We start from the raw sequence: 9,032 nt of genomic DNA on the forward strand, positions 1-9,032 counted from the left end.
TAGTGAAGCATTCAATTGTCTTAACCACAAGACCATCCTTTCCTCGTCCTGCAGTCCCCTGCCTTTTCACAGCATACCTTCCAACTTCTGCAACAAATGAAGTAAGGGTGCTAAAGACCATAGCCTCATTCACTACAAAACCTGGATTCTTCTCGAGAATCCACAGTCCTTGTGTGCACTAAGTAAGTCAGGAGTCCAGCAGGTTTGGGATGGTTATATCCACAGCACAGTCCTCTGCCACATAAGATAATGGACTAACCAGTAGCAGTAGAAGACGATGTTCTATGTGGACCTGCTACTAGAGGGACATGAGACAAATTTTGTCAGTGGCTTTCACAACTATTTGGTATCTAGCAAAGGAATGTTGAGTCAAAAATAATGGGTTTAATTCCAGTGTGCTATAATGGTTAGAGAATCTTCTGCTCTTATTCCCCCTAGCCTCTCCCTATCCCCTCCTGCTCCCATCCACCGTGCGTAGCTCTTGGCCCATCCCCACCCCTGCTGCCCCCACACCCAACTCCTATCCCTCTCCCTTATTCCCTTTGCTCTTTTCCCTCCGCCCCCATTAGTTCCTATTCCCCCATTCCCTTTCCCCTCTTTTTGTCCTATTGAATCTTGCCCCTGTTGCCCTCCCCACCAAGTTCTTAGTCTCATTACCAATCCCTCTGCTCTTTACCCCTCCGCATTTCACTAAGGCTGCTTCCTCCTTGCTCTTCTTGCAGTCTGAGCACCAGCAGGAGGAGCACTGACAGGAGAGACACTCCGTTCCTGTGCCTGGCACCACAGTGGCATTGGTAACTGGTAGAAGCAATTACAGGGAAAGTCCTGCTCAGCCCATACAGCCCTGGGATGCTGCATGCTCAGTGCAGATGGAATCTTCATGGAATTTAGCTGCCAAACTCTAACAAACTGCTAATCACATGTAAACTTTTTTCAGAGGCTTATAACTCAAATAAATTTAGGCAAGTTTTCACAGGGGCAGCAAAAAATATAATCCTGGCACAAATGCAATCACCCTATCAAATTTCAAGTCTCTGCATCCATGTCCCTCAAAACAAAGGATGTAAGATTTTTTAATTGGCAAAATGTATTTTTCCTTAATCGCATTCTCAGAAATGGTTGAACTGTTTTAGCTGGAACTTTCCAAAATAATTCATTTTAAGACAGCCCAAACAGTTTACGTTTGCTGAAGTTAGAAGCAACTGAAAACAGGATTTTATATTGGAGAGTGTCAGGCAACCTTACTATAGGTATTGCTATCTTCATCACTTAGAATATATAAATGAATTTAGTGGTTATGAACTGACTGACCTGGAAACGTAAGTTCTTTAGCTGAACAGGTACAGCATGAGAAGTGCATACATACACACACCCACACACCTCTCACTCCTCTATATTCTATACACACAGATATTATGTACTTCAGTTCCAACTCCTATTTTAGAATCCACAGTGTTTCTTATATAGGACATATTTTTGAGAGAACAAAAACTAAGCCTGTATTACTGTTTTCCCCACTCTTTAGTCCATTGTTTTTAACTCTAAAGTAAGTAAATGGAGAGAGCCTAGCCCACTGTGACTACCCCCAAAACACACTATATCCTCAAAAAGGGCAGAGAAATAATCCCGAAAGCCCACAAACACAGGTTTAATCTGCTGGCAGTGTAATTCATTTTTATTTTATTCCACTAGAAGTAAATCATCATATCCCTTTTATTATCAGCAATAGGAACTGCAGAAGAAGGGGAGTTCCACCAGACAGAGCCAGAGAATGCCACTCTAAGGGCTGTATATGACTATTACTTAAGCTGGCAATTCTACCCCCAGTTGTAAAGATCTGCTTTACAAAGCCTGGAATGTAGACCCAACTATTATATATTTTTGATAAAGTATTTTGCTGAGTTATCAGTTGAATATTTACTAAAAGCTTCACCAGTAAGAGACAAATAAGGAATAGCAGGGTTTTTTTGTTCTTTAATACAGCAGCACAAATAATACATTAATTTAAACATGGCTTATTACTGCTGATGCACACCACTGAATTTTAAGAGTTGGGTTTTTTATAAATTGTTTAGAAAATACACTCTTTAAATCAGTGATACTGAGATTAAGGCTCTGGAGCCACAAGTGGCTTCTTAATACATCTCCTGAGGCTCTTTGAAGTACATGATATTAAAACAGTATGGTTTAATTATTAACCAATCAGAACGCTTTTACTATGTTATTAAATAATTGTAGTTGATAGTCATTTTGCTGTGAGAATAGTTAAATATGTGTGTATAGAAAATGAAACAACGAATTCATGCTACTGTGGCTCTTTTGAGTAATGTTGATCATTAATTTGGCTCCTGAACCACTGAGGTCTGAGTATCACTGCTTTAAATTATGTACTAAGTTGTTGACATACTCTTTCTATTATAACACAGAAATGACACACAGATTATAACAGAACAAGAAAGACTGTCTCCAGAAACAACACTCTGAGACCTAGCTAAACTCTCAACTTGAAAACCCTTCCCTCCCTCCCATAAAGTACCCATCAAAGTCTAGGGTTATGTAAATTAAATTTTTGATTATACTTTGCCACTTAGAACTGAAATGAACATTTAGAATAACCAACAACTACTCTGTCTTAGCTCACACATTTATCATATTAAACCAAACAGTGGTCCACAAACTTGTTCTGTACATTCAAGGAGGAAGAACACATGTATGCAAAGCAGAAGATCTAGGTTTTATTTCCAGTTCTAACACAGGGTGACCTTGGATACGCCACTTAACTCAGGTTATGTCTACATCAGCACTTTTGTCAGTCAGGGATGTGGGAAAAAAAAAAAAAAAACACAACCCGACCAACGTAAGTTACCCCGACAGAAGCACCAGTGTGCACAGCACTATGTCGGCGGGAGATGCTTTCCTGCCGACATAGCTACCGCCACTTGTTGGGGATGATTTAATTACACCAACAGGAGAGCTCTTTCCCGTCAGCATAGAGCAGCTACATGGGAGACCTTACACCGACACAGCTGCATCGGTACAGTTGTGCTGCTGTAAGGTCTCTAGTATAGACATAACTCAGTTTCTTCCTCTGTAGAATGGGAATACGGAGGCTATTACTATTTACTTATCTCACAGGATTGTTTTGAGGCTTACTTAGCTAATATTTGACGCTGTCAGATGATGGTTGCCTTGTATTTTCTACCCCCCACTTTCACTTTCGTTCCGGGCTACCAATGTTCCATGCTTATGACATCAGAATCACTTCCATGATAGTGAAGTGTGACATCAGAAATAATGATACTAGTGAATGAACTGAGTAAAAGGAAAAATTTGATTATGGATGAACATATTTTAGTATTCAGCAATCATGGGAAAGGATATGATGGCTTTTGATGAAGTATTTTGTAATACTTGTCTGGGTGCAACCAAAGCAAAGAGTTAAATCTACAGCTCTGTCTTTAATTTACTGTTCTGAGAACCTTACAACACTTAGAAAAGCAGTGATTTGTACATTGCACACGATACGGATTATGGTAAAACGGTAAAAATGGAGTAAGATAATCCCTTGACAGAGTTATTCTTTTTAACCAGACACACCCCATAAACAAATGAGGTAAAAAGGCACCAGCTACTGCAAGAGATTAATAATATATCTAGAATTTTAAAACTACGCTAAAATAGCTCTAATTGTTTCACTTACTACAATAAAACACATTAATGTCTTTACCCTGCTGGCGTACAACACTTTTGTAAACTCAGGTGCATAATTTTTGCAGAAATGCCTCTTCAGCCCCAGACTACTAAATACAAATCTCATACGTTTTTGATCCACATCTCTTTGGCACTCAGGACATTAACAGAACCATTACAACAGACAATTCCATGAATGCAGTGGTACTGTGGGTCATTCATACTTGGTTGTTAGTATATGCCATTCAATATAAATCAAATAGTTATGTATGGTAATGCCTTTTAAACCATTTCCAGTTTACTTATACATCAGCTATTAGACCCTTTGCGACTTTATTACAGCATTGCATTTGCAGTGTGGATAAAATAATATATAAAAATTGGTTCTTGCACAGTAGTTTGTTTTTTTCCAAAGAGAAAAAACGCAGCAACAAAAACTAGCAAAAGACACCCAATTTGTAAGAATCTGAAAAATCTGAGATTGAACATGTATTTCTAGCATACCCCAAACTCTTACTGATTTAAGTGGGAGTATAGGGAATACAAGATTGGACCTTGTTTTAAAAATATGGTATTTTTAAACACAGAATGCCTCAAAGGAGTACGCAGGCCTCTACAACTATATTTAACATGGAAAATAATACAAACAACAAAAATCTAAAAGTTAAGCCTTTTACTGTAAAGAAAATGAATGTAAGCCAACAACTTGTATGCCAAATTGGCCTTTCCAAAGGTGTATCACAATTTCCATGTAATGCACCACACAGAACTCTTAAACTTCCATAAAGCATACAGCAAATGGTAACTGAACTGTTATAGTTCAGCAGAGCACTTAAAGCAAGTGAGTAATAAATACATAAATATCTCACAGATGAAAGGAGGCAGGTATAATTAACCCCACTTTACAAATGGAGAAACAGGCGAAGTGGCTTGCCCAAGGTCACTCAACAGATCAGTGATAGGAATAGAAATGCAGATCTCCTGAGTTCCACCCTAGTGCTAAATCCTCTGCACCACACTGCCAGTGAAGTCAATGAAACTATTCATATGCTTAAATAAGTCCTTAAGTGATTTACTAAATTAAGGCTTAAATTAAGAACTTGCCATAAAGTTTACATTTTGACGTTGACATTTGTGCCCTTTATTATAAATCAGGGACAGGGGAATATCTAAAGTTGAAAATATTCATGGTGACAGACTAAACTGAAGATATGTTTGGAACCCAAACTGAGCACTGAAATTATCATTTGTAACAAAAAATATAGAAGCACTAATTTAGGTATAGTAAAAACAAAGAGGTTAAACTCAAAAGACACACTGTACTATTTCACCAAATAAATTTGCTTTGTTATTGGTCTCATTTTCAATAATTTAAGACAGTTCATTATAACTTTTGTACTTACTAGTTTGTAAATATACAAATTATCTGCAATTTTTGGCAGAGGTATTAAGAAAATGTGTCCACAATATATTTTTATTATCTGCTACCCTGGAGATTGTGGGTTTGGATCAGGAAATTTCTGATGCTCCAGCAGTCATCAGTTTTCTGGCCTGCAATATAATCTGAGAGATTAAAGTATCCTGTATACACAATTAACATTCTTGAAATACATTTTAGGGCTTGTCTACACATACACACTGTATCACTTTGACTATACATGTATAGTCAAAGAGGTACAACACCCCTATGTGGACCCAGTTATGCCAGTACAAAGATGCTTTGTATCAATATACTCATATAAAAGAAAAGGAGTACTTGTGGCACCTTAGAGACTAACCAATTTATTTGAGCATAAGCTTATGCTCAAATAAATTGGTTAGTCTCTAAGGTGCCACAAGTACTCCTTTTCTTTTTGCAAATACAGACTAACACGGCTGTTACTCTGAAACCTATACTCATATAGGTATTGTTTATTTCCAATCCCATATAACCAGGGGTCCAACTAATATAACTCCTTCAAGCTAAAATAAAAACAAACAAACAAGAAAAACCCCCTAACCGAATCCAGTATACCAGTATAAAAACTGAGTACAGACCAAACATTGGAAATGAAAGCAAGATCATGGACTTTAGAACAAGCAAGCAGTGATAACCAGTGATCAGTGTAACAAGAAATCTTTTTTAAAAAAATAAATCAAGTTTTAAACTGGACATTGTAAATTAGATGAACCTTTTACAATACAGTAAAGTGACCTTCAAAAAACAAAAAAAAACCCCTGTGATTCCCAAATTCTCCAAAGAAGTCTACAAACTAAGCCAAAATGTGTTTCATACTCTTTACACCAGAAAGATATTTGAAGGAACAGACATCATAGTCCAAGTAGGGTCAAGGAAAAAAATTAAAAAATAAATTTTGCCTGGATTGCTCTATTTGGGAAAAATAGTTTATTATGTAGCACAACATTCCTAATTCATAAAGCTATCAAAATAAACCTGGAACCTCACTTTCCCCACTGAAACCACACATCAGTTACACTTCTGTAGATGACTGGGACAAAGAGAGGACATTAATTGAAAGATACATACAAAGCCAAAAACAGCAATTGGATCTCCAAGAGTGTTGGAAATGTTAGCTGCTGGGACACCATTCTACAGATGAAAAATAATCTTAAAAATAAATAAATAAATAAAGCAAGACAGGCAGAGAAACACACAGTATATATGTTAACCAGTGAAGGTTTAACTGGTGAGCTCTGGGTGATATCTACTGGTACATGGGACGCACATTTCCAGAAACTCAAGATGTGTGGCTAATTGAGGGAATATTTCAGGATAGTAACAATATCGGTACCCTATTTTATCTAAGTATATGTACTACAATAGTGCCCAAAGGCCCCAGTCAAGTTTTGGGGCCAAATTGTTCTAGGTGCTGTGCAAACATGTAGGAAGTCATGCTCCATGTCTCAAATTGCTTATAATATAAACTGAAACACCGATAACGTAGCAGGTCAGTTTAGCATAAAGCTAATAAGACCAGCCACTGCCTAGCCTAGCTATGAACACAACTTGTAATTTCTGAGTAATTTAAAAGACATCATGCCCAACCACTAGTCAAGATAGCCATCATTAACTGGCTGATTTCTTGTGGGTGTCAAGGCAAAAGTGGAATTCAAGATGGGATGCGAGGAGGGCTGTGAACTATACAGTTGGTATCTTTGTTGTTTATGTGGGGACCTAACAACCCACCCCTGCAGGCCAGGTCTATTGGTGTCAGGCTCAAGTGTTTACACTGTAAGCCCCTTGGGGCAGGGACCCTTGGCAGCTTTTCTAGCCTCTATAGGGAGGAAGCAGCGTGGGCCATGGAGGAGCTCAGACTAGGTGATCTGGGGGTCTAGGGCTCAAACTCTCAGCACCCAACAACCACCGGAGCAGCAGGCCGGTGGGCGCGGCGGGCAGCCCACGGCCCGGCCCCGGCGGGGATGTGGCGGGGTGGGGGGTTAACACTGCGCAGAGGGGCGCTGGCCCGGGCGAGCTCGGCTAGCGCCGACGCGGGCAGCTGCTCTTTCCTCTCACCCGGGGACTGCCGCGGGCCGGGCCGGGCCAGGCGAGGCCACAGCGGCAGCGACCGCAGCCACCTCCCACCCTGCGGCGGGGGTGGAGAGCAATGCCCCCGCCCGGCAGCAGCCCGACCCCCGCTCTATCGGAATCTTCGCAAAGGCCCTTTAAATATCCCCCCCTCCCGCCGCCTCCGCCCTCGCGGCACAAACAGCTGTTACCCGTCCCCCTTCCCTCGCACCGCCTCCCTCCCCTTCGGCGGGCGGGCGCGCGCGCACGCGCTCCCACAAAGGCAACGGTTAGTCGGCGGCTGTTCCAGAAATTTCCTCGCTCCCCCCTCCCTTCCCCGCGCCTACCCGCCGCCGCCCCTATCCTCCCCCCCCGAGTTGGGTATAGCGCGGGTGCCCCCCTCCCCGCTGCTCCGTGTGGCGGGCTCTCGCTCCCCCGCCATCCCCGGTCTGCTTGTGTGTCTGGGCCCGGCCGGCTAGCCGCCGGCGACGGGCGCGCCGTGATGGATGGCTGGCTGGGAGCGGGTTTGAGTGACAGCGCTTACCTGGGTGCCAATCTTCGTCACACTGACAAGCGGCTGCAGCAATCGGGACCCGCACCGCCGCGACACGCGTCACCACGCACACACGCACCCGGCCAATCGCCGCCCGCGCCACACTTAACGACAACACGCTGCGCATCACGCCTCATCAATATTCACCAAGGGGGCGGGGCGAGCGGCGGCGCAAGACACGCCCACCACGAAACTCGCCGGAGCGAGTGGGCGAGGTGAGCAGCACGGCTCCTCCTCACGCCGGCGTGCCCCCACACGTCCGTAATGAATACTCATGAGGGGGCGGGGCGAGCGCCGTCTCTGTCACGCCCCCTTCCCCGCCTCTTCTGTGTGGTCGCGGTGGGAAGGAGGCGAAACCAACTCCCAAGGGCAGTCCGGGGGGGGTCGGAGATACCAAGTGAAGCGGGGGAGGGGGAGCTGCAGGCATTTGCAGCGGGGCCTGCTACAGCTGCCCCTGATGGTTCTGCCCTGAGCTGGCGCGAGAGGCCGGGCGTTTGGCGCCCCTGCTCTGCCGCCCCCAGGCTCTCAAATGCCCCTGCTGCCAGGGCGCCCCTCCCTCCAGCCTCTGGCAGGTGCGGTGCCCCCAGGCCTCCTTGTGTGTGTGTGGCTTTGCCACCCCCTGTGTCCCAGTCGCTCTCCTGCCCTTTCCCCCCACCCCACCAGCCACGCAAGGCCCTAGTGCTCGCCCCACACACAGCCAGCCTGTTGCCAGGGCCTAGCTGCCCACGCTCAGGGATGCAAATAAAGGCAGGGGGCAAAGGGGAGCAGCCTGGGAATGGGCAGAGCCCATCTCAGCAGCTCTGTTGGTGTTACACAAATGGGCACTGCTGCACTCCGTTTGCCATAGCCTTCTGCAGAGCCAGGCCGCGTGAAGAGTCTTGGCCAGCTGAGCTGGTGAAACTGGCAGCAGGCTAGCTGAGTGTCTATGCAATACGCAAGCGTGTCCCATATCCCCTAAACGTGACCCCACTTCTCCCCATCTATCAAAGCCCTACTCTGTCCCCACTTGCAGTTTTTGTCTCTGAGAATCTGGTCACCCTACACCTACATCAGCACCTCGCCAGTCATATATTGTCATTTTAGTTGCCTTCTTGCCTGAGGAGGCCTACAAGGCCTGGTCTACGCCTAAAACTTAGGTAGCCCTAACTATATTGCTCAGGGCTGTGAGAAACTTCATATCCTGTGCAACATAGGTCGACCTAACTCCCACTGTAGATGCAGCTAGGTCAATGGAAGAATTCTTCCATTGACCTAGCTACCGCCTCCCAGAGAGGTGGATGAACT

The 9,032-nt window shown here is 44.1% G+C and overlaps 1 protein-coding gene across 8 annotated transcripts in view; it reads right to left on the reverse strand.

Moving 5' to 3' along the window:
* PKNOX1 (PBX/knotted 1 homeobox 1) overlaps positions 1 to 7,829 on the reverse strand; it is a 74,656-nt gene extending 66,827 nt beyond the window's left edge. For 2 of the 8 annotated variants that reach the window (XM_048865588.2, XM_048865578.2), the window contains exon 1: positions 5,094 to 5,429. The gene's annotated coding sequence lies outside the window, so the exon portion shown is untranslated. Of the gene's footprint in view, positions 1 to 5,093; positions 5,430 to 7,739 lie in introns of those variants that run through there. The other 6 variants (XM_048865573.2, XM_048865562.2, XM_048865575.2 and 3 more) reach the window with 5 other exon arrangements.
* Between the last annotated feature and the right edge of the window lie 1,203 nt (positions 7,830 to 9,032).

Source organism: Caretta caretta, chromosome 1 (assembly GCF_965140235.1).
Source record: "Caretta caretta isolate rCarCar2 chromosome 1, rCarCar1.hap1, whole genome shotgun sequence".
Taxonomy (NCBI): Eukaryota; Metazoa; Chordata; order Testudines; family Cheloniidae; genus Caretta; species Caretta caretta.